A 23,164-nucleotide genomic window follows, 5' to 3' on the forward strand; every position below is an offset into this window, starting at 1 on the left:
CTATTCTCTTCTATTTGTCTTGGCTTCCTGAAAGCACATAGAATGCTTATCCCAGGGCTGAGTATACAGTAAGCTGTTAACAGATGTTAGCTATTATTATTATGTAATACTTACTGAATATACTGTATTAGGCCCTGGAAGTGGGCCAAGAAAATAGGACACAATTCCTGTCCTCCAAGGGCTTACATTCTAGCGTGGGGTTGGGTGAGATGGGAAAATGAGACTCGCGCCAGAGTAAATTGCAAATGCATCCAGTAAGTGCTGAAAGAGAAGAGAAGGAGAGATACTCCTGGGCCAAGGTCGCTGGGGAGACGTCCTGGAGGAGGAGGAAGGATGGAGAAGATGCCGCAAAGAACGGAGGTTGTCTACAACAGGAGGGAGAGAAGCAGGCCTCGGGGGCTTTATTCTCAGAACCTCCGCAAGACGAGGGTCAGAGCGGGGAAGGTCTCACAGGCTAGAACTCACCGCTGTGACCAGAGCCACTGGGTGCCCAGGCCTGGTGATGACAGGATGCAGCGTGTTCCTGTGCCAGAAGCAGGCTGGGAGTCCGCCTGCCCAGTTTACAACGGTGGTGTTTATTGGCTACATTTCATCAGGCAGAAGTACCATAGTTTATCTAACCATTCATTTTTATTGGGCTCTTAGGTTGTTTTTCAATTTCCCACTGCTATAAATAATGCAGCAAGGCAGGATGGTAACAGACACGGACTTGACCATCAGAGAGGCCTGTGGGGGGTTTTTTGTTTGTTTTTTGTTTTTGTTTTGTTTTTGTTTTTGTTTTTTTTGCGATATGCAGGCCTCTCACCGCGTAGCCTCTCCCGTTGCAGAGCACAGGCTCCGGACGCGCAGGCTCAGCGGCCGTGGCTCACGGGCCCAGCCGCTCCGCGGCATGTGGGATCTTCCTAGACCGGGGCACGAACCCGCGTCCCCTGCATCAGCAGGCGGACTCTCAACCACTGCGCCACCAGGGAAGCCCCCAAGGCCTGTGTTTTAATACTTTCTCTGCCACTTACTAGTGATGTGACCACAGGCAAGTTACCTAATGTCTCTAAGCCTCAGTGTCATTATCTATTAAATGAGAATGATAATGCTACCTAACTAACTCACTGAGTTGTTATACATCCAGGGAAACCACATTAAAGTTAAAAAAATTATCTCTATGTATTTGAATGTTTACCGTGTGATTATTAGGTGCCCGGCTCTGTTCTTATATAAGGCAGTTGTGAGGATCATATGCCTTATTAAGAAGACATTGTTACTAATAGCCTCATGTTCGATGTAAGTGAAAACTGCGGGAACTTGTCCGAGGTCACCAGCCAGGAGGATGCTATTGAAAGTGAGTAGTCACATGCCAGAGCCCACGTTCTGCACCGTGCCTCTGCTCTCCTGCTCAGTAAGTGCTAGCTGGTACTGCATTTATCATGATCATGCTGCTATTGGCGTTGTGACAGGGTGTGGGGAGGCTGCGGGAGGCTCTAAGCCACTTTCAGATTTTTAAGCTCTTGGCAGAAATGAGAAAAGGCCAAACAGTTTTGTTTTTTTAATGTGGTACATTTTAAATGTTTAGGTTTAACAAATTCACACTAGTAAACGTTTATTAAAAAATTTAAAAATGCAATGCCTTCTGGAACAATAGACACAAGAGATAAGCCCGGGGCTGAGTTTCCCTCCGAGCCTGCTCTGAAGCTTCTGCGTACCCGACACCCACCCCAGGATCTCACCCAGAGAAGCAGCCTTGGGGACAAGGGCTGGGAGGAGAGATGTGATACTTAGCTTAGAGCTATGGGACGTGAGGTCCCCCCCACGCCCCACTGGACAGTCTTCTGCAAGGCTGGTTTGTAGGGGAGGATGAACAGGAAGGTGACTGGCAGGGACTTGGCATGCAAAGTAAATGCTGAATGTTCACTGTGTAAATATTAACATTTTAAGATCCTGGAAATAATGCCGTCCATTTATTTACAAATACACACTCTTGTAGCTGGCAGATGTTTTAGATTCAAAGCAGGTTTTCTAAACTTTTTGAACACTTGCCATCCTATTCGTTCTTAGGTACCAATGCTAAAACCACATAGAATGGAACTCGGTATTTATTAGACAAACGCTATTTGCAAAGTCCTGTGCTTGGGGCTGTAACAACAGCAGTGACATTAGCCACGGCATTTACTGACCACATACTCCACACGGGTACAGGCTAGTGCTTCTCACACATTGTTTTTATTTAATCCTCATGACCACCCTATGAGGTCAGTGTGTTATTATCATCACCATTACCAGATGAGGAAATGGAGGTGCAAAGAGCAGGTCTATTAGGTTCTACGTCTGTTGGCTTATTGTTGGAACTCTGCTCCTACTGAAAGGCCCAAGTTGAAGTGACAGGTCAGACTGTCCCTTTGTAATTAAGTTTTGTCATCTATAAAATTGGACTAGGTTATTTCTAAGATCACTTCCACATTCTATTGATAGTTTCCTGTCAGAAAGGAGGACACTTCACATAATCGGGACATTTTTCTTTCAAACTGTACTTTCCTGTGGACTCCATTTTTCTAACTTCTTTTGAAGTTTATAACCTGCATAGAGAAAAGTGTATACATCTTGATGAATGAACAGAATGAACACCCACATGTAACCAGCGCCTAGAAAAGAATCATAGGCTTCTGTTTTAATTTCAGAGATCTGGTGTCATTAGCTAATTCTTTCATTTAATTAATATTCATTGAGCATCTACATTGTACTAAAAAGATGATGCAAGGGCAAGAGAGTGAGAAGACACGCCACAGACTGGGGGATAATATTTGCAAAAAACATATTTGATAAAGGACTGGTATCCAAAATATACAAAGAACTCTTAAAACTCAATAATAAGAAAACAAAAAACTTAACTAAAAGATGGGCCAAAGGCCTTAACAGATACCTCATCAAAGAATATATATAGATGGCAAATGAGCATGTGAAGAGATGTTCCACACCATATGCCATCAGGGAAATGCAAATTAAAACAATGAGATACCACTGCACACCTATTAGAATGGTGATAATCCATAACACTGACAACACCAAATGCTGGTAAGGATGTAGAGCAACAGGAATTCTCACTCACTGCTGGTGGAAATGCAAAAAGGTATAGTCACTGTGGAAGACAGTTTGGTAGTTTCTTACAAAACTAAGCATATGCTCTTACCATACAATCCAGCATCACACTCCTAGGTATTTACCCAAAGGAGTTGAAAACTTAGGTCCACGTGAAAACCTGCACACCGATATTTATATAACCTTTATTCATCATTTTCAAAACTTGAAAGCAACCAAGATGTCCTTCAGTAGGTGAATGGATAAATAAACCGTGATATGTCCAGGCAATTCGGCGCTAAAAAGAAATGAGCAATAAAGCCATGAACAGACGTGGAGAAACCTTAAATGCATATTACTAAGTGAAAGAAGCCCATCTGAAAAGGCTACATAATGTATGATTCCAATTATATGACATTTTTCAAAAAGGCAAAACTATGGAGATGGTAAAAACAAACTCAGTGGCTGTCAGGGGTTAGGGGGAGGTGGATAAACAGGTGGAACAGAGAGGTTTTTCAGGCAATGAAACTACTCTGTATGATGCTATAATGGAGGATGCATGTCACAATATATTCATCAAAATCCACAGAATATACATCACCAAGATTGAACCTGAATATAAACTATGGACTTTTGTTGCTAGTGATGTGTCAATGTAGGTTCATGGACTGTAACAAATGTACCACTCTGTTGATGTTGATAATGAGGGAGCACATCGTGAGGAATCAACACGGCTCCCTCAGGTGTGCCCTGAGGTGTCAGACCCAGCTCTGTGATGGCATCAGAGTTGCAAGCATCTGTTTCCATGCCCAGCTTCCTAGCAGGACTCCAAGCTCCTTGACAAAACGAAATACATCTTCCTCTGAGCACAGGCTCAGTTTACACTTGTGAATAAAGTCCCTTCACATCAAACTTTACATTGCCGGTAAAACCTGCTTTGTTAGCTTACTGTGGAATACATTTTCTCCTCGTTATTCGCAGCTCCATATTTTCAAATTTTCCTATTCACTGTAATTTATTTGTAACCTCACCAGCGCTTTTGCAGCCATTCACAGACATGTGCAAAGAAAAAATCGAAGCACTGATGCATACCTGTGTTAGAAGAATTTCATTCAGGCATGAGTTTTAGTACTGTTGGCTGTGAGTTCAATATTAATTAATCAACAGTATGTACTCAGTAAGGTGTCAACAGTGCATATCTATAAGGTTATGTATTGATCAGTTGATGAAAATGTGACCAGGGGCTTGCAGCAACCTAACCGTGCATTTCCCCTAGGAGCCGTGGTTCAGTATTTGTTAATTCAGTGTTTGTGGTGACTCTACAGAATGTAACTACCACGAATAATGACAATCAACTGTATTTGCTTTTTTACAAGGAGAAAAGGATTGAGTCTCTTTACAGAAATCCTCTGACCATCACAAACAAGTGAGTTTATTTGGTCAACAAACAAGGTGGAGGGAATGACCAGTCCCCAGGTCCCTGAACTCATGGTCCTCCACTGAGTACACAGAGTTTACAACAGTCTGCTCAGATGTCCTTGGAATATTTTCCAGAAAAGTAAAAAGAGCAACCAAGTAACTTAATGCTTTCCAGCATATGGTTTCACTATGGGAAATCTAAACTTCACAGTAAAGTAAAAAGCCAACTGTTTTCAACACTTGACTCTATTAGAAACATCATTATAAGTAACTGGTTTTTTAAACAACTATGAGAAAAACAAAATAACTTCTTACCTAAACCTCAGATCTGCAAAACTCTAAATGCAGATTCTTTATTAAAAAACAAATTAAGTATTAAAATGTAAATTGTACTGAAGTTATGTAGAATTCATTAAAAGATTAATATTAATCAAAACAACTCTTTACGGCTCAATAAATGCAAATAAAAAGGCATCAAAATTTGCTAATTATAACTTGAATCTTGTGTCCATTAATTATTTTTTCAATTTTTTAATTTAATTTTTTTTATACAGCAGGTTCTTATTAGTCATCCATTTTATACACATCAGTGTATACATGTCAATCTCAATCTCCCAATTCATCACACCACCACGCCCACCCGCACGGCTTTCCCCGTGTCCATACATTTGTTCTCTATCTCTGTGTCTCTATTTCTGCCTTGCAAACCAGTTCATCTGTACCATTTTTCTAGGTTCCATATAATATGCGTGAATATACGATATTTGTTTTTCTCTTTCTGACTTACTTCACTCTGTATGACAGTCTCTAGATCCATCCACGTCTCAACAAATGACCAAATTTCTTTCTTTTTTATGGCTGAGTAATATTCCATTGTATATATGTACCACATCTTCTTTATCCATTCGTCTGTCGATGGGCGTTTAGGTTGCTTCCATGACCTGGCTATTGAAAATAGTGCTGCAATGAACATTGGGGTGCATGTGTCTTTTTGAATTATGGTTTTCTCTGGGTATATGCCCAGTAGTGGGATTGCTAGATCATATGGTAATTTTATTTTAGTTTTTTAAGGAACCTCCATACTGTTCTCCATAGTGGCTGTATCAATTTACATTCCCACCAAGAGTGCAAGAGGGTTCCCTTTTCTCCACACCCTCTCCAGCATTTGTTTGTAGATTTTCTGATGACGCCCATTCTAACTGGTGTGAAGTGATACCTCATTGTAGTTTTGATTTGCATTCCTCTAATAATTAGTGATGTTGAGCAGCTTTTCATGTGCTTCTTGGCCATCCGTATGTCTTCTTTGGAGAAATGTCTATTTAGGTCTTCTGTCCAGTTCTGGATTGGGTTGTTTGTTGTTTTAATATTGAGCTGCATGAGCTGTTTATATATTTTGGAGATTAATCCTTTGTCCGTTGTTTCATTGGCAAATATTTTCTCCCATTCTGAGGGTTGTTTTTTCATCTTGTTTATGGTTTCTTTTGCTGTCCAAAAGCTTTGAAGTTTCATTAGGTCCCATTTGTTTATTTTTGTTTTTATTTCCATTACTCTAGGAAGTGGATCAAAAAAGATCTTGCTGCGATTTATGTCAAAGAGTGTTATTCCTATGTTTTCCTCTAAGAGTTTTACAGTGTCTGGTCTTAAATTTAGGTCTCTAGTCCATTTTGAGTTTATTTTTGTGTATGGTGTTAGGGAGTGTTCTAATTTCATTCTTTCACATGGAGCTGTCCAGTTTTCCCAGCACCACTTATTGAAGAGACTGTCTTTTCTCCATTGTATATCCTTGCCTCCTTGGTCACAGATTAGTTGACCATAGCTGTGTGGTCAACACTGTGTGGTCTCTGGGCGTTCTATCTTGTTCCATTGATCTATGTTTCTGTTTTTGTGCCAATACCATATTGTCTTGATTAATGTAGCTTTGTAGTATAGTCTGAAGTCAGGGAGTCTCATTTCTCAAGCTCCGTTTTTTTCCCTCAAGACTGCTTTGGCTATTCGGGGTCTTTTATGTCTCCATACAAATTTTAAGGTTTTTTGTTCTAGTTCTGTAAAAAATGCCACTGGTAATTTGATAGGGATTGCATTGAATCTGTAGATTGCTTTGGGTAGTAAAGTCATTTTCACAATATTGATTCTTCCAATCCAAGACCATGGTATATCTCTCCATCTGTTGGTATCATCTTTAATTTCTTTCATCAGTGTCTTATAGTTCTCTGCATACAGGTCTTTTGACTCCCTAGGTAGGTTTATTCCTAGTTCTTTTATTCTTTTTGTTGCAATGGTAAATGGGAGTGTTTCCTTAATTTCCCTTTCAGATTTTTCATCATTAGTGTATAGGAATGCAAGAGATATCTGTGCGTTAATTTTGTATCCTGCAAATTTACCACATTCATTGATTAGCTCTGGTGGTTTTCTGGTGACATCTGTAGGATTCTCTATGTATAGTATCATGTCATCTGCAAACAGTGACAGTTTTACTTCTTCTTTTCCAGTTTGTATTCCTTTTATTTCCTTTTCTTCTCTGATCGCTGTGGCTAGGACTTCCAAAACTATGTTGAATGATAGTGGTGAGAGTGCACATCCTTCTCTTGTTCCTGATCTTAGAGGAAATGCTTTCAGTTTTTCACCATTGAGAATGATGTTTGCTGTGGGTTTGTCATATATTGCCTTTATTATGTTGAAGTAGGTTCCCTCTATGCCCACTTTCTGGAGAGTTTTTTTCATAAATGGGTGTTGAATTTTGTCAGAAGCTTTTTCTGCATCTATTGAGATGATCATATGGTTTTTATTCTTCAATTTGTTAATATGGTGTATCACACTGATTGATTTGCATATATTGAAGAATCCTTGCATCCCTGGGATAAATCCCACTTGATCATGGTGTATGATCCTTTTAATGTGTTGTTGGATTCTGTTTGCTAGTATTTTGTTGAGGATTTTTGCATCTATATTCAGCAGTGATGTTGGTCTGTAATTTTCTTTTCTTGTAGTATCTTTGTCTGGTTTTGGTATCAGGGTGATGGGGGCCTCATAGAATGAGTTTGGGAGTATTCCTTCCTCCACAATTTTTTGGAAATTTGAGAAGGATGGGTGTTAGCTCTTCTCTAAATGTTTGATAGAATTCACCTGTGAAGCCATCTGGTCCTGTACTTTTGTTTGTTGGAAGATTTTTAATCACAGTTTCAATTTCATTACTTGTGATTGGTCTATTCATATTTTCTATTCCTTCCTGGTTCAGTCTTGGAAGGTTATACCTTTCTAAGAATCTGTCAGTTTCTTCCAGGTTTTCCATTTTATTGGCATAGAGTTGCTTGTAGTAGTCTCTTAGGATGCTTTGTATTTCTGTGGTGTCTCTTGTAACTTCTCCTTTTTCATTTCTAATTTTATTGATTTGAGTCCTCTCCCTCTCTTTCTTGATGAGTCTGGATAACAGTTTATCAATTTTGTTTATCTTCTCAAAGAACCAGCTTTTAGTTTTATTGATCTTTGCTATTGTTTTCTTTGTTTCTAATTCATTTATTTCTGCTCTGACCTTTATGATTTCTTTCCTTATGCTAACTTTGGTTTTGTTTGTTCTTCTTTCTCTGGTGCCTTTAGGTGTAAGGTTAGATTGTTTGAGATTTGAGATTTTTCTTGTTTCTTGAGGTAGGCTTGTATAGCTATAAACTTCCCTCTTAGAAGTGCTTTAGAAGTGCCTCAGTTATTCTGCTGTTGATTCCTTCTAGTGTAGTTTTCATTTCAGTTATTGTACTGTTCATTTCTGTTTGTTTGCTCTTTGATTCTTCTAGGTCTTTGTTAAACATTTCTTGCATCTTCTTGATCTTTGCCTCCATTCTTTTTCCGAGGTCCTGGATCATCTTCACTATCATTATTCTGAATTCTTTTTCTGGAAGGTTGCTTATCTCCACTTCATTTAGCTTTTTTTTCTGTGGTTTTATCTTGTTCCTTCATCTGGTACATAGCCCTCTGCCTTTTCATCTTGTCTATCTTTCTGTGAATGTGGTTTTTGTTCCACAGGCTGCAGGATTTTTGTTCTTACTTCTGCTGTCTGCCCTCTGGTGGATGCGGCTATCTAAGAGGCTTGTGCAAATTTCCTGATGGGAAGGACTGGTGGTGGATAGAGCTGTTGCTCTGGTGGGCAGAGCTCAGTAAAACTTTAATCCACTTGACTACTGATGGGTGGGGCTGCGTTCCCTCCCTGTTGTTTGTTTGGCCTGAGGCAACCCAACACTGGAGCCACCTGGGCTCTTTGGTGGGGCTAATGGCAGACTGTGGGAGGGCTCACGCCAAGGAGTACTTCCCGGAACTTCTGCTGCCAGTGTCCTTGTCCCCAAGGTGAGCCACAGCCACTCCCCACATCTGCAGAAGACCCTCCAACACTAGCAGGTAGGTCTGGTTCAGTCTCCTATGGGGTCACTGCTGCTTCTTCTGGGTTCCGATGCACCCACTACTTTGTGTGTGCCCTCCAAGGGTGGAGTCTCTGTTTCCCCCAGTCCTGTCAAAGTCCTGCAATCAAATCCCACTAGACTTCAAAGTCTGATTCTCTAGGAATTCTTCCTCCCCTTGCCGGACCCCCAGCTTGGGAAGCCTGAGGTGAGGCTCAGAACCTTCACTCCAGTGGGTGGACTTCCGTGGTATAAGTGCTCTCCAGCCTGTGAGTCACCTACCCAGCAGTTATGGGATTTGATTTTACTGTGATTGCACCCCTCCTACCATCTCATTGTGGCTTCTCCTTTGTCTTTGGATGTGGGGTATCTCTTTTGGTGAGTTTCAGCGTCCTCCTGTTAATGACTGTCCTGCAGCTAGTTGTGATTCTGGTGTTCTCACAAGAGGGAGTGAAAGCACCTCCTTCTACTTCACCATCTTGGTTCAGGGCCTATACTTGGGTCCATTAATTTCTAATGTTTTTGTTTTTTTTTTTTTTCCTAAAAAGACGTAATGAATGAGGGCAATAACTTTAAGAACAAACAGGAAAAATAAAAATTACAAACACAGCTATTGCAGTCATTCAACCAAATAGTTAAGTGGTGTGTTATTTTCCACTGTAAGCACAACTTGGTAGAGAGAAATTTATTCTCTCCCAGTCTGAGAGGACAGAAGTCTAAAACCAGTCTCACCAGGCTGAAATCAAGGTGTCAGCAGGATCACACTCCCTCTAGAGGAGAAACTATTCTTTGTCTTTTCCAGCTTCTGGTGGCTGATGGCATTCCTTGGCTTGTGACTTCATTACTTTTTGGTCACATTGCTTTCTCTTCTTCTGTGTCAGATCTCCTTCTGCCTCCTTCTTATCAGGATACATGTGATTGCATTTATAGTCCACCTGCATAATCCAGGATTATCTCCCTGCTTAATCATATCTGCAAAAACTTCTCTTTTTTTGCCATTTAAGGTGACATTCACAGATGCCAGGGATTGGGATATAGATATCTTTGGAGATGGGGCATTATTTAGCTTTCCACAAGTGGTAAACCTAATATTAATTATATCTATGCACCAGTAACCTAATAAAATGAAAAACTAAAGAGAGGTGCCTATAAGAACACCCACCTCTGTCTCTGAGCCCCCCATACTCCATGGTCAATTGTGATTCTTTTATAGTAACAATGATAAAACATTTATCAAGAATCTGCCATGTGCCTGGTCCTGTTGTAAGTTCCCATGCATTGCCCCCAAAGGATCCTCACAACTACCCAATGAGGTAGGACCATCATATTTCCACATTTTACACATGTGGAAATGGAGGAGGCTAAATCCATGTTAGGAGAGCAGAACCAGGGTTCAAAACTGGGGGCGTCCACCTCCCATGACCCTGTCTCTGGTTCACTGGGAGTGCACCCAACTCCCTGGAAAGGAACGTCTCATGGGCAGGAGCATGTGCCGCTGCTGCAGGTGCCCAGAGAAACCACCAGCTGCAAAACTGGCTTGTGGACTCCAGCTCCAGGAGCTCCACATTGCCCTAAAATAAAATATTGTGCTGAGAGTGTCCCTTTAAATTTTAATGATAGCATAGCTATTCAGAAGATCATTTTAAGTTTACATGAGCATTCAGATGAATCTTACCTTTCTGAAGGTGAATGTAGCAGATCTAACTAATCACTCCCTTTGATTCTGGATCCTAGGATCCCGGGAATAGCTATTGATGAGCACAGGCACTAACTGAGCCCATGGGGGTTAACGATGTTCACAGAACTGAGGGTTGCAGAAGCTGTGGATTCTTTTATATTTTATTTTTGTGGTGTAGGAGCAAGAGGGACTAGGAAAATGCCTGTTATTAAGACAACCAGTGATATAAGCCAGACTTTCTGGGCAAATGGATTAAATGACCTATAAAATGATTTTTTTCTGAGCCAAATGGTCCACTCAGTGTCCTGGAACACACTATCTCCTAGCCTGTGCTCGCATTGCTCTTCTTGTCTCAATTCCCACCTCCTTTCTGGTCATCCATCATCACATATTGAACACTTAGTATAGGAAAGGCATTGTGCTAGGTGCTGCCCATATGAAGGCAATTAAACAGGAGTCCTCTCAATAGTGGAATCTAGAATTAGGTAATGAAAAAAAAGTAGTCAGTTTTTTCCAATTCTCTTAAACTGGTTAGAGTTACTCACTCATTTACTCATTCATTCAACAAATATTTATTGGGCATCTTCTTTGTGCCAGGGATGAAGGAATTAAAAAATAAAAAGGTATCTAACCCAGCCTGAGAGAGAGGGTAGCTAATGTTTCTAGGAGTTACAGACTTTGTTTAAGCTGAAAGATGGATGGGAATTATCTAGATCCAGTTAGAAGAGGGTGTTTCAGGCAGTGGAGATCTGTAAAGTGGGGTGTGAGGGGACCAAGTAAGGAGTGGCAATGGATAGGGTGAGGAGTTAGGGCCAGAACTTGGAGCTGCTTGAAGACTATGTAAAGATTTCCAGGCTTTATCCCAAGGCGGAAAAGGAGCTCTTGAAAATTTTTTGTTTACATTACAAAAAGCACACAGGCTCTGTACAATACATACGAACAGAAGTAAAAAGAGTACATTGTGTATCTTCTACTACAACTTGACGGTGCAAGAGTTACTGCCCTTTAAGTATATAATGTATCTAAAAAGAAGGAAAACAATAAAATTTTTAAAAAATTAATGCAGATTGTATCAATGTCAATCTCTTGATTGTGATACTGTACAAAAATTACCCAAGATATTACCATTGGAAGAAATCAAGTGAAGGGTATTGTTATTACTATTATTATTTCTCACAACAGTATGTGAATCTACAAAGATCTCAGAACAAACGTTTTTTTAAATGCACCACACACAAAAATAAAGGCAAAGACATCTTCACAGGAAGGAGAATACTGATATAGTAAAACAACACAATGGAACCCACTGATAGCTTCTGAAAACCAATGAAAACAATTCATCCTATGGAGCTTTAGAGGTGACTAAAGGTTCAGCTGTGGGTCTGTAATCCGCATTTTCATTGCAAAAAAATCCTGGGAGTGATCAGAGCACTGATACAGGAAGGAAAAATGGAATGGCTCAGATAGCAATAAAATGTTACTAAGAGGAGTAAGATTGTGTGGTTGGGGAAAGAGGTGGCTGCTGGACTATGATTCTTAAGTGGATTTAGATGTGCCCAACACCCAGCTTACTAGCAAATAAATTTATGTTCTTTCATTGGCTATTGTAGGATACAGTGTTCACCAGTGGCTTCCTCTCCTGCAGGAACTTCCAGTGATGTTTCTAGCAATGTTCCTTGGACACATATTGACACATGATATAAACCGTGTAACGAAATAAATACAAATATGGAGTAGGACATTCTCAGGCCCTAATATTCAATTCATAAGACAAAACATCCTATCACAAACAAGTCAGAGCTTACCAGCCTCTGGAAAGGTTTTTTTTTTTTAATTTAATTTAATTTTTTTTTATTAGTTTCTGCTTTATAACAAAGTGGAAAGGTTTTTAACAGTGGGAGTGATATAATCAAACTTGTCATTTAGAAGATCCCTCTGGCAGCAGTACAGACTACTTATTGGAGGGGGTGAAGATTCAAGGGAGAAACAGTAAGGACTTCCACTAAAGGGACAGGGGCAATGGAGAGGAGATAGATTCCAGAATTATTAAGGAAGCAAAAAATCTCTATCTCAACCATAAGAAATCCCCAGTAGAGCTTGGCCCTTGAATCTGCCGGGGTCAAATTTGGCTGTAAAACAGAAAACTCAAAATAACAATTGTTTAAACAAGATAGATGTTTATTTCTTTTATAAAAAGAAGTCCAGAGACATCAGTCCAGATGTGGTCTGGCGGCTCCAGTGTCACTGGGGAGTCAGGTTCCTCCTGTTCTTCTGATCTACCTTGCAAGTACATAGCTTCTGTCTTTAAAGTTACCTTTTGGTCCGAGATGGCTGCCAGAGCCCATCTAACTGGTCCACATCACTGGTAGTGGAAAGGAAGAAGGGAGAAAGCTGAGCCATCAACTTCTGCAAAGGCTTGTCCATATCTCCACACATATTGATGTTTATATCTCACTGGCCAAAACCAATGGCTATACCTACTAATGAGGATAACAGGAAAATAATATATTCTAGCCCTGCTATCATTACCAGAATATCTGGAATGGATATTTGATGGATACTTAGCAGTCTCTGTCATAGCCATCAATCAAGTGAGACACAGAGAAGGTGAGAATATCTTAGCCCTCCAGGGGATGAGTCACGGAGTTTGGTGGACACTGTGATGTGCCACCCAGGTCTCCTTCCATGAAGGACTTTTGCCTCAGCTGCAGAGCATTGTCAACAGAGAGCTTTCACCTGCCAGCCCCTTCTGAGAGCCTCTGCACCCAAGGAGCCTAGACAGCTTATGTTCAATGACCTTCAATACAGGAATATAAGATGGACATCTTCATCCAACTGAGGACAACTCAGAAGAACTATGCTAGCTCCAGCTCTTTCCTTGGAGTTGGCTAAGGCTACTGTCGGGTTATACTGTAGTTTGAATTTTCAAGCTGGAATCTAAACTCCACAAAAAAAACAACAAAGTTCCCTTCTCTCGCCACAAATTTCTCTTTTTCCAGAAGTGACTCCTACTTCCTTGTCTCCCTTCCATAGCATGGATGCCATGTTCACTCTTTAATAAACCTCCTGTGTGCCAACCTCCAACTCAGAGTCTACTTCTCAGGCCAGCCAGTGTGGCAAGGAGGGAGGGTGTATCTACCTGAGGTGTCAGAAGCTCTGGAAGGAGGCGAAATGTTCACATTTATTGAAAGTAGAGTGGGCTGAAAAGATGGAGACATGCCGCTGTATGCACATTTCCTTTTTTCTGTCTCCTGCTTGCTTCTCATGGCTGTCAGTGCGTATGTCTATAGCATCCGTTACATCGCTTCCAGTGTGTAACTATCCATCTAGGTTTGGATACCAGATCCTCAAACTTGTTAAAACTGTGTGTAAAGAAAAGAAAATGGCTGTTGGGTGAGAGCTGGGTCTTCCTAGATGGAAAGTGCCTGAGTGCCCACACGGTAGGACTTCCACTATCTCCAGCTACGCTTATTAGAGGCTTTTTAAAATTTTTATTTTTTGGTTTCTTTCTTGGCTCTTGGCTAGGTTCCAGATAGGTGAGATGGGACTCTAAATGCAATAAATAAGAGAGGGGGAAATTCCTCTAATTTTGTGGCATTTTTGGTTCTAACTCAGAAGCCAATTTTCCTTACTCTGTCCGGAGCTTATAGAATTTAGCCTAAAACAGCCTGTCATCATAGACACCCCTTCCTCTGGCATTCCATCTGCCCATTTGTGAAAGCTGGTCCACACAAATGTTCACTCAGGATGAAAACAGACCACCTGGGCACCCAGTTGTGTGTGAGGGGTGCTCATGACCATGGAGGAAAATGTCCCAGAGGGGCCAGAACTGCATCGTCACCCAGTTCTCAGGCAGGGAGTCCTACCCCCAAAACACTCCCTCCTCACCAGTGTGTACAGGGGACTGGCAAACATTACACTGCACCCAAAACTTCATAGTCAGAAATGTTTTTTCATTTCCATGACTCAGAGCAAACGTTATTCATATAGTGCCTCTGAATACACCCACTTCTGGAAAAAAAAGAGAAATTTGTGTCAAGAAATGATAACTTTGCCATCATTTCTTCCCAGAGTTTAGATTCTGGGTTAGGAAGCATCAGCTGCTAGTGACACGAGCCTGCGTGCTATGTGGCTTTTGAGGTTTGCCTACTCACAGATCTCTCTGGCTCTTCCCACTTGTCTCTGTCAACAATTGACACTGCAGTCTTTATTTATCTGGATTTTTAAAAATTGAATTTGTGATAGCACCTTTTCTCACAAAAGCACTTTTCAGGCAAGCAGTCCATAGCAGTTTCCTCCCGGTTTATTTTAGGGAAAAGTGCGAGAAGATCCTCTTCCTTTGAAAAACCCTAACTAAACTCATACAAGTCTGTAAATATATTTTCTCAGAGACTTTTATTCATCTTTGAATCTTCCAGGGTCTGACACCTGGAGTACAATAGACACTAAATGTTTGTTGAATGAATAAATGAATGAGTGAATGAAAGAAACAAATGACAATTACTGCATGAATAAATGAATGTGAGCTCAAGAAGCTTACTGGTAGGAGGATAAAATTCGTCCCTGAAAGGTATAACACAGGAAAGACTGGATGCTGTGAGAAGGTGGGAGGGAATGATCACATCAGGTGAGATGAGTGATGTTCAATCAGGCTGTATCTGGTAGAGTCGCCAGGAGGGCTTTACAAATCCCAGAGCCCAACCTGATAATTCAGAATCTTTCAGGGTGGACCCAGGCATTGGTGTTTTTTTAAAGCTCCTCAGGAGATACCAATGTCCAGCCAGAGTTGAGAGCCACTGGGACATGAGGATCAGAAAGAGATTCATAAAGGAAGTGGTTTTTTAAAACAACCTTTAAGGATGGGTAGAGTTTTGACTTGTAGAAATGAGCAGGAACTAGGGAAGATGTCCTGACCACCCTTCCCTCCCAACCACAATTCCAGACTGTCTATCCTACCTAATCCAGACAGATGCTGGCAACTGGTAAGGGGGCGCCTGTGCAGTCAAATGACTTTTTCCCCTCTGGGCCACCTAAGAGCCTGGCCACTAGTGTCTGAAGGACTCAGGTGAGGGTCTGAACACTGAGGATCTTGGGGGAGCTGGCCTGAGGGACTGCCCACCCCAGGGCATGTCTGTATCCACTGGTATATTCCAACTCAAGAGCTGAAAAGGGAAGTTAGTGATTTCATCCTTGAGGTTGGGATCTCATGAAAAGATGGGAAACCTAAAGTCTTCCTTCCTGTGGTGCCTTCACAGGGATCTGACAACCCACTGTTTGCTCCACTGGCAGCCCCTACAACAGAGACCACAGGGCCTTCCACTACTCTCGGAAGTGATGCTGCAGAAGGCTCTTAGCAACTATACCCAAACTCCAAGGATTAAACAAAGAAAAATAATACATCAGAGAAGGACAACAGCTAGAGAGAGAGAAATAATAAACAAAGCACTCAAAACATAAAAAATAAAGACTTGTAAAATTTTAGAGCTACTGGAGGAGATCGTCTACAAACTATACAAAACAATAACAGTAATAAGAGGTGCGGAGGAGATTTTTAAAACACCTTCAGAAGACAGCCTAGAATTTAAATAGGCAAATGTGATTTTCAAATTAAAACAAATTGAGTTAAGTAAAGAGCAGGATAGTCAGTGTTGAGACTCAATTCAGGGCCTAGAGGATCAAGTGGAAGAAACAATTCAAACCACAGAACTGATGGCTTCCATAGGGAAAACAGAAATTCCAGAAGGAGAAGGAGGAACAGCTGGAGAGAGGCAACAAACAGTGATGCAAGAAAATTTGGTATAGATGAGGAAAGATCAGTACCTGTCTTGCAAGTTTTCACCAAATTCTACACCCAGGTATATGTTGGTCAATTTCCAAATTCCAAAGGTAAAGCAATAAATCTTTCAGGTTTACCAGTAAAAAGAACAAGAAAGGAGAAGCACATTGGCACTCAACACTGCTGCATTGAAAACTAGGAGAGTAACATTTATGGACTTTTGAGAAAAAGGACTGCAACTTAGGATTCCTCTGCTGGCCAAGTTAGCCTTCATCTGTCAGCGAGAAAGAAAGATATTTGGGGCGTGTAAGAATTCAGGGAATATATTATTCCCACGCCCTGTCTGGGGAAAATACTAAAGAAAGGGCTCTAATTAAACAACAAATGAATCATAGCAGAGACCTCAAGATCAGGAAAAAAGAATAGGTAAAAGAAAAGAGTAGTGAGCTATGATGCTTGCTATTTATATAAATATGTGTAATATCTAAATCCATAATAGTAGGTTGCCTGAGAACGTGTAATATAAATTCTAAATGAGGATTCTTAAAATAGGCAAGGAACATTCCAAGGAAATTCTAATAATAATAATAATAATCCAGAATGAAAAACTCTTTTGTATCTCAGCAAAACCCAGAAGTGGGAGACAGATGAGGCAACAAAGCAAAAGCATTTATTATATCTACTCTGGAGAGAGAAAGGCGAAGGAAGGAGGAAGATAAAGTCTTCTAAAAGAGAGTTAGTAAACATGAAAGCAGAGTGAACTAAATAGAAAAGAAAATCATACGAGACACTACTGAACAAATCCAAAGGCTTGTTCTTAAAAAGTTCAATGAAATTGATAAACGCTTCCCTAGTCTGTTTAAAGAAAAGTGAGAACAAAAAAATAAACAAGAACGCTCCCCAGACGTGAGAGCCCAGAGCCACCTGCGTGCCAGCATCTGCCCTGGGACTCAGGGGCTCATGGATGGGCTGGGTCGGGATGCTCCACCCTTTCCCACACGTCCCATCCCCCCACGTCCCAGATTTGTCTCAGCCACGTAGCCAACATTGGATCAAAAGCTGCAGATGACATCAACGGTCCCAAGAGCGTTGCTCTAATTAAGAATAATACAAAAATTTTGGATGATTAAAAAATAAATAAATAAATAAATAATAAACAAGAACACCTGAAACACATAATGTTGTGTGTCAATTATACCTCAATTTAAAAAAATAGACACAATTGGGAGTGAAAAAGAGCCATCATCACAGATACAGAAGAGATTAAAATAATAAGAATTTATTATATGCTAATTCTATGACAATAAATTTGAAGATCTAGAGGAAATTACCAAAATTAATCCAAGTGAAAACCCATAATAACAACAAGAAAGGTTGTTAAATATCAACCATTAACAAGGGTATCAGGACAGATGGTTTTAACAGCTCAGCTTTCTAATCTTCAAAGAATAGATAATATCAGTGTTAATTAATTTATTCTAGACCATGGAAAAAATTGAAAGCTTCTCAATTTATTTTACGAAGCAAGCATGATTTTAATGCTAGATAAAATATTAACAAATAGAATCTAGCCATGTGGCAAAAAAAAAAAATACTGTAACTAAGCACAACATCAATAAATCTATCAACATAAACATTTTCATCAATAAATTAAAAGTGAAAAACCATACCCTATCAATAGTTCCTGAAAAGGCATTTGATAAAATTCAGCAGCCATCCATATTAAAGCTTTAAGGAAAATAAGAATGAAATGATAGTTGTTGTATATAATAAAGTCTCTTTATCAAAAACCAATAACCAATATCATTCTCATTGGTCAAACACCAAAAGCACTTCAATTAAAATCAAATCCAGACAAAAATGCCCACTATTGCCATTGTAACTCAACATTTTCTTCAAGATTCAGAGATTAAAACAAATGTCATAAGGTAAGAAAATGAAGTGATTAGTACAAGCATGTGAAAGAAGAAATAAAGTATTGGAATATTTCTTTTTGCTCATGGTTTTATCTCTTCTTTTCAGATTTATGCCTGCTACTAACGTTCTTGTTTAACATTGCCTTGGAGGTTTTTAGAAAATATAATAAGAACATAAAATTAAGTAACTGACATAAATATTTGATAATATTTTCTTCCATTGACCACATGAATGCATTCCTAGAAAACCCAGGAAACTCTAGTTTTAAGAAAACACTCAAATTAATGAAGAATTTGGTAAGGTGACAAATTTTACAGAAACGCATACAAAAATTATCATTTCTCTATACTATTGCATGTTCACCTAAAAATAGAAATGAGAAAAATACTCAATTAATTTTAGTGACAAAATCTATAAAATATTGAGGGATAAATATAAAAGAAACATAAGACTATGGAAAAAAATCTTATGAAAAAAATCGAAACAAAATCTGAAGAAATTTTAACACCAAACAATTTGTTCAGAGGAGTTAATATCTTGACAAATTCCTTCTCCCCCCAAATATAAATGTAATACAATGCCACTTATAATCCCAGTAGTTTGTGGGTTTTTTTTTTTTTTGGCTGGGGTTTTAATAGGAATTGCATTATATTTGTATATCACTTTGGAGAGAATTAGTTATCTTTACTATGTTGAGTCTCTCAATCCACAGACATGGTCCCCCTCTCATTTATTTAGGTCTTTGATTTCTCTCCACAGCACCAGTAGATTTTTTGATTGTAAGTAAATTGGTTTTGAAGTATAGTGTACATACAGAAAAGTGCCAAACCATAAGTGTGCCCATGTAACTAACATCCCCATAAAGACATATAACATAACCAACTCCTTAAGTTCCCCATCCCGTCCCCTCCCAGTGTCCCCCAACACCAAGGAGAAACCATCTACTATCTTGACTTCTAATACCACAGACTTACTTTGCCTCCAAAAGGTTTTGTTTTTCAATTGGATAGAATGTGCTTAGAACTTACACAGACAATAAATGTTCAGAAGATAAGAAAAATAGGAAAAAGAATAACAATAAGAGACGTGTAACCTTATCAGTATCAGAGCACTCCAAAAAGCTATAGTAATTAAGTCATTGTGTATTAGTACAGGAAGAGACCAACAGTAAGAGGTACAGAATAGGGGATGAAAAAAATCAATCCCGGTACATGTGAGCATTTAATACAAAGCTGATAATTCAAGACAGCAGGGAAAGAATAGATTATTTAATAAATGATACTAGCTCAACTTACTAGAACAAGTTGAATCCCATCTTATGCTATATACAAAAACAAATTTTAGACATATATAAGACTTGTTACATTTGTATAAAATAAAACAATAAATAGCTTAGAAGAAAATCTAGGTAAATACACGGGTTGGGGAATCTTCTTATCAGAACAGGAAACCCAGAACCTCTGAAAGAAAGACATATGTGACTTAAATTGAAAATGCCACTAAGATAATACGTAAGTGATAGATTTGGAGGGAAAAAGTTTTACAGATGACAGATAAATGATAAATAACAATACTATAAAAAGAGCTCCTACAAATTGCCCAATCAAAAAATGGGCAAAGACTATGAATAGATAATTCACAGAAAAGCAAATCCAAATTCTCAACAAACTTGAAAAGATGCTCAAGCTCACCAGTAGCCCACAAACTGCAAATTAAGTTTACAATGAAATATCACTTTAAGACGATCTGAATGGAAAATATTAAAACAAGAGTGATAGCGACTGTTGCTAGTAAGGGTGTGGGTAAAGCATTCTCCATATTTTACTACTGAAAATATGATGTTTGGGCCTTTTTGAAAGCAATCTAGAAATATATAATAAATTTTAAAATACACATGCCCTTCAACCTTGGAATCTATTCGGTAGAAGCAAAAGCATCAGTACATAAAGATACAGGCTTAAGAATATTTATTGCTTCACAGTTTGTAGTGACAGAAACGTAAAACAGACAAATGTCTTTCAAGAGAAAGATAAATAATGGATAAATTATGAAAGAGTCTCATCATGAATTATTATGTAAGCCAACTCAAAACAATGAATTAGAACCATACCAGGTGACAGAGGGATTTCCACAAGGTATTTTTGAGTGAGAAATAGAATATGTACAAAATCCATGATCTAATTTTTCCAGAGAAAGCAATGAACTCCCCCAAACCCTACATATACAGAGATTTATCTATTTATCATCTATCCTCTATCTGATATATAATCTATATATCTATGTGAAAGTAATCTTATATCATTATATGAAGATGGAAAGAGTTAAAAGGCTATTAGCACCTGGTCATCTGGGGTAAGGGACTGGGGGAGAGAGCGGGTGGGATGGATACTTGAGAAGACTAAGAAGTGAGAAGTTGCAGGGAATGTATGGATGGGAGTGAGTAGCTCCACTTATCTGAAGGGTACTTCAAGGATTCTGGGTATACTCAAAGTTTGAACTCCAAAGCTGCTGGTGGGGGCCTTTCCTGCAGGATACTAAGGCCAGACCCTCCTTAGAGGATGTGGATACAGGACATATCACAGAGAATGCCTCCTGTCCCTCCCACCATCTGACCCGGTGAAATCATGTCATGACAAATACCAAGGCCACTGTGAGGAACCCATAGTCTGGGATGTGCAGGACCTAATGCTGTGTTTAGGGTGAAGTGTTCCTGCGGGTCTCCTGCCAGGGGGCAATGGGGTAACTGTGGGATCACTGTATGTGTATATGGAACCCAATAACCCCCAGGGACCTTATGGCCTAGTTTGGGTAGGTCAAAGTCCTACCAAAGTCCACAACTCAAGTTATTAAGAACAAACCCCAAGAGATATTCACTTACTTCTCTTAAAGAACATTAAGGGGGGCTTCCCTGGTGGCGCAGTGGTTGAGAGTCCGCCTGCCGATGCAGGGGACACGGGTTCGTGCCCCGGTCCGGGAAGATCCCACATGCCGCGGAGCGGCTAGGCCCGTAAGCCATGGCTGCTGAGCCTGCGCGTCCGGAGCCTGTGCTCCGCAACGGGAGAGGCCACAACAGTGAGAGGCCCGTGTATCGCAAAAAAAAAAAAAAAAAAAAAAGAACATTAAGGGATCCAATTCCTATTCCATATCGACCATCTTAAACTACCCTTTCTCAGGGTTTTACTTTGAGGTGATGAAAATGTTTCAGAAATAGATAGGTGGTGGTTCCACAACATGGTGAATGTAACTAAACGCCACTGAATTTTTCACTTTAAAAAGGCTAATTTTATGTTATGTGCATTTCACCTCAATAAATTATTTAGAAAAAAAAAAGACCTTTTCTCTCCCAGCCTAAAACTTACTTTGTATCTTATTCTCAACTCTACCAAAAACGTTCCTGAAAGCCCAGTCCACAAACCCCTCCACTTTAGTTCCTTTTCTCTTCCCTCCTGTTTCTTGTAGTCCTGGCTGCACCCATCCCTCTACCCCATGTCTCAAAATCCCAGGAGGCAGGCTGGCAAACATGGAATTCCACATGTGGGTGAGGAAAGAGGGGAGCTGAGGGGGGAAAGACACATTTTCCTTTACCAGGTGGTGGGAATGGGCGAGCCGAAGGCTGGTATTACTCATTAGTAAGCTTTGCCTCTTTCACATATGGGAGCATAAGGTAATTTGGGTACCAGCCGCCCTCAGCAGCCTGTCTCCCCCCACACTATGAGTCGCTGCCCCCGCCTGTCACGACAGCTTGTTCTCAGCCCCCCAAAGCCAAGGCCCTGTCACTGGGAGCCCCCATCTAAAGATTACTTTTGGATGGGGATAGGGAACCTCCCTCCTTTGGTGGGAGGGAGTCGGGGAGGGAGGGACAGATGGGAGAGCTCCACTGGGCAGCACGCAGTCTTGCAGAACAGGTGGTTTTGTTTATTTTTCTCCATTTCATTTACAAAATTGTACCCTTTCCTAAAACAGCCTCAGGACTCAAGCACAACAAGTACAGGCACAGTGAGATGGCATTTAATCAAAATACAGAAATTTAAGCAGTCAACATCTTGATGGAGCAGCAGAAATCGCCGCAAAGTAAACATCCATGCAGCCATTTGACTGCTCAGCAACTGAGAGGACAGGACAGGAGACAGGCATGTCCCAGCTCAGCCGCTCACCCTGTTCACCCAGGGCAGGGCCGGAAGACAGGAACAGGCCAGTCCAGAGGGTCTGGGCCCCCAAGGCTCCAGAATGCCCAACTCCAGCCCCTACCTCAAATGAAGTTGGGTTTCCCTGGGCTATTTTATGGGTTAACTATGGTTTTAGGGAATCAATCTGTTAATATTACTAATACCCAAAAAAAAAAAACCACACTTCTGAAAGTCATTATGGCACAGTAGAAAGAGCTTTCTACTCCATTAACTCCCACTCACCCCCTTTTTTTTTTTTGAGCCAAATTAACTTAGGTTCAAATCCTGGCTCTGTCACTTACCAGCTGTGTTGAACTTGCACAAATCACGTAAATTCTCCAGGCTTCTGTTTGTTCATCTCTGGGGCAAGGTCAGCGTGATATCACTGGTTTACTGGGAATCTCAGTTCACTGGGGTCATAAACATGAAACGGTTTATTTTTCCTGAAATTGCTCCCAAACTCTCAACCCCCCCCCCCATTTCTCACTGGGTAGCTGCTTCTTTAAGTGACAGATCAGCCCAATTCCATAGTGTTTCCGTCACCTTTTATCATTAAACGGTTATTTTCATTCCTTAAGATTCTGCCCTGTTCATTTTAAAATTTCAACCTTCGGTCCATTTCCAGTACTTTTCCTTCCCTCTTAAAACTGCAGAACGCCAATGATATTAGAGTTCTAGATAAATAACGTTTTCATCTAAGTACCGCTCATTTTGTTTGCTAAATCTGGCAACCTTCCACCTTCTCCCAAGCACAGGCTTT

General features: G+C 40.2%; 1 protein-coding gene across 3 annotated transcripts in view; it reads right to left on the reverse strand.

The window, feature by feature from the left end:
- LOC308630195 (uncharacterized protein) overlaps positions 1-23,164 on the reverse strand; it is a 62,885-nt gene that overhangs the window by 39,537 nt on the left and 184 nt on the right. For 2 of the 3 annotated variants that reach the window (XR_014017780.1, XM_081258670.1), the window contains exon 1: positions 22,707-22,792. The gene's annotated coding sequence lies outside the window, so the exon portion shown is untranslated. Of the gene's footprint in view, positions 1-8,865; positions 12,908-22,706; positions 22,815-23,164 lie in introns of those variants that run through there. The other variant, XR_014017781.1, reaches the window with a different exon arrangement.

This window comes from Mesoplodon bidens, assembly GCF_964165515.1.
Source record: "Mesoplodon bidens genome assembly, chromosome: 16".
NCBI lineage: Eukaryota > Metazoa > Chordata > Mammalia > Artiodactyla > Ziphiidae > Mesoplodon > Mesoplodon bidens.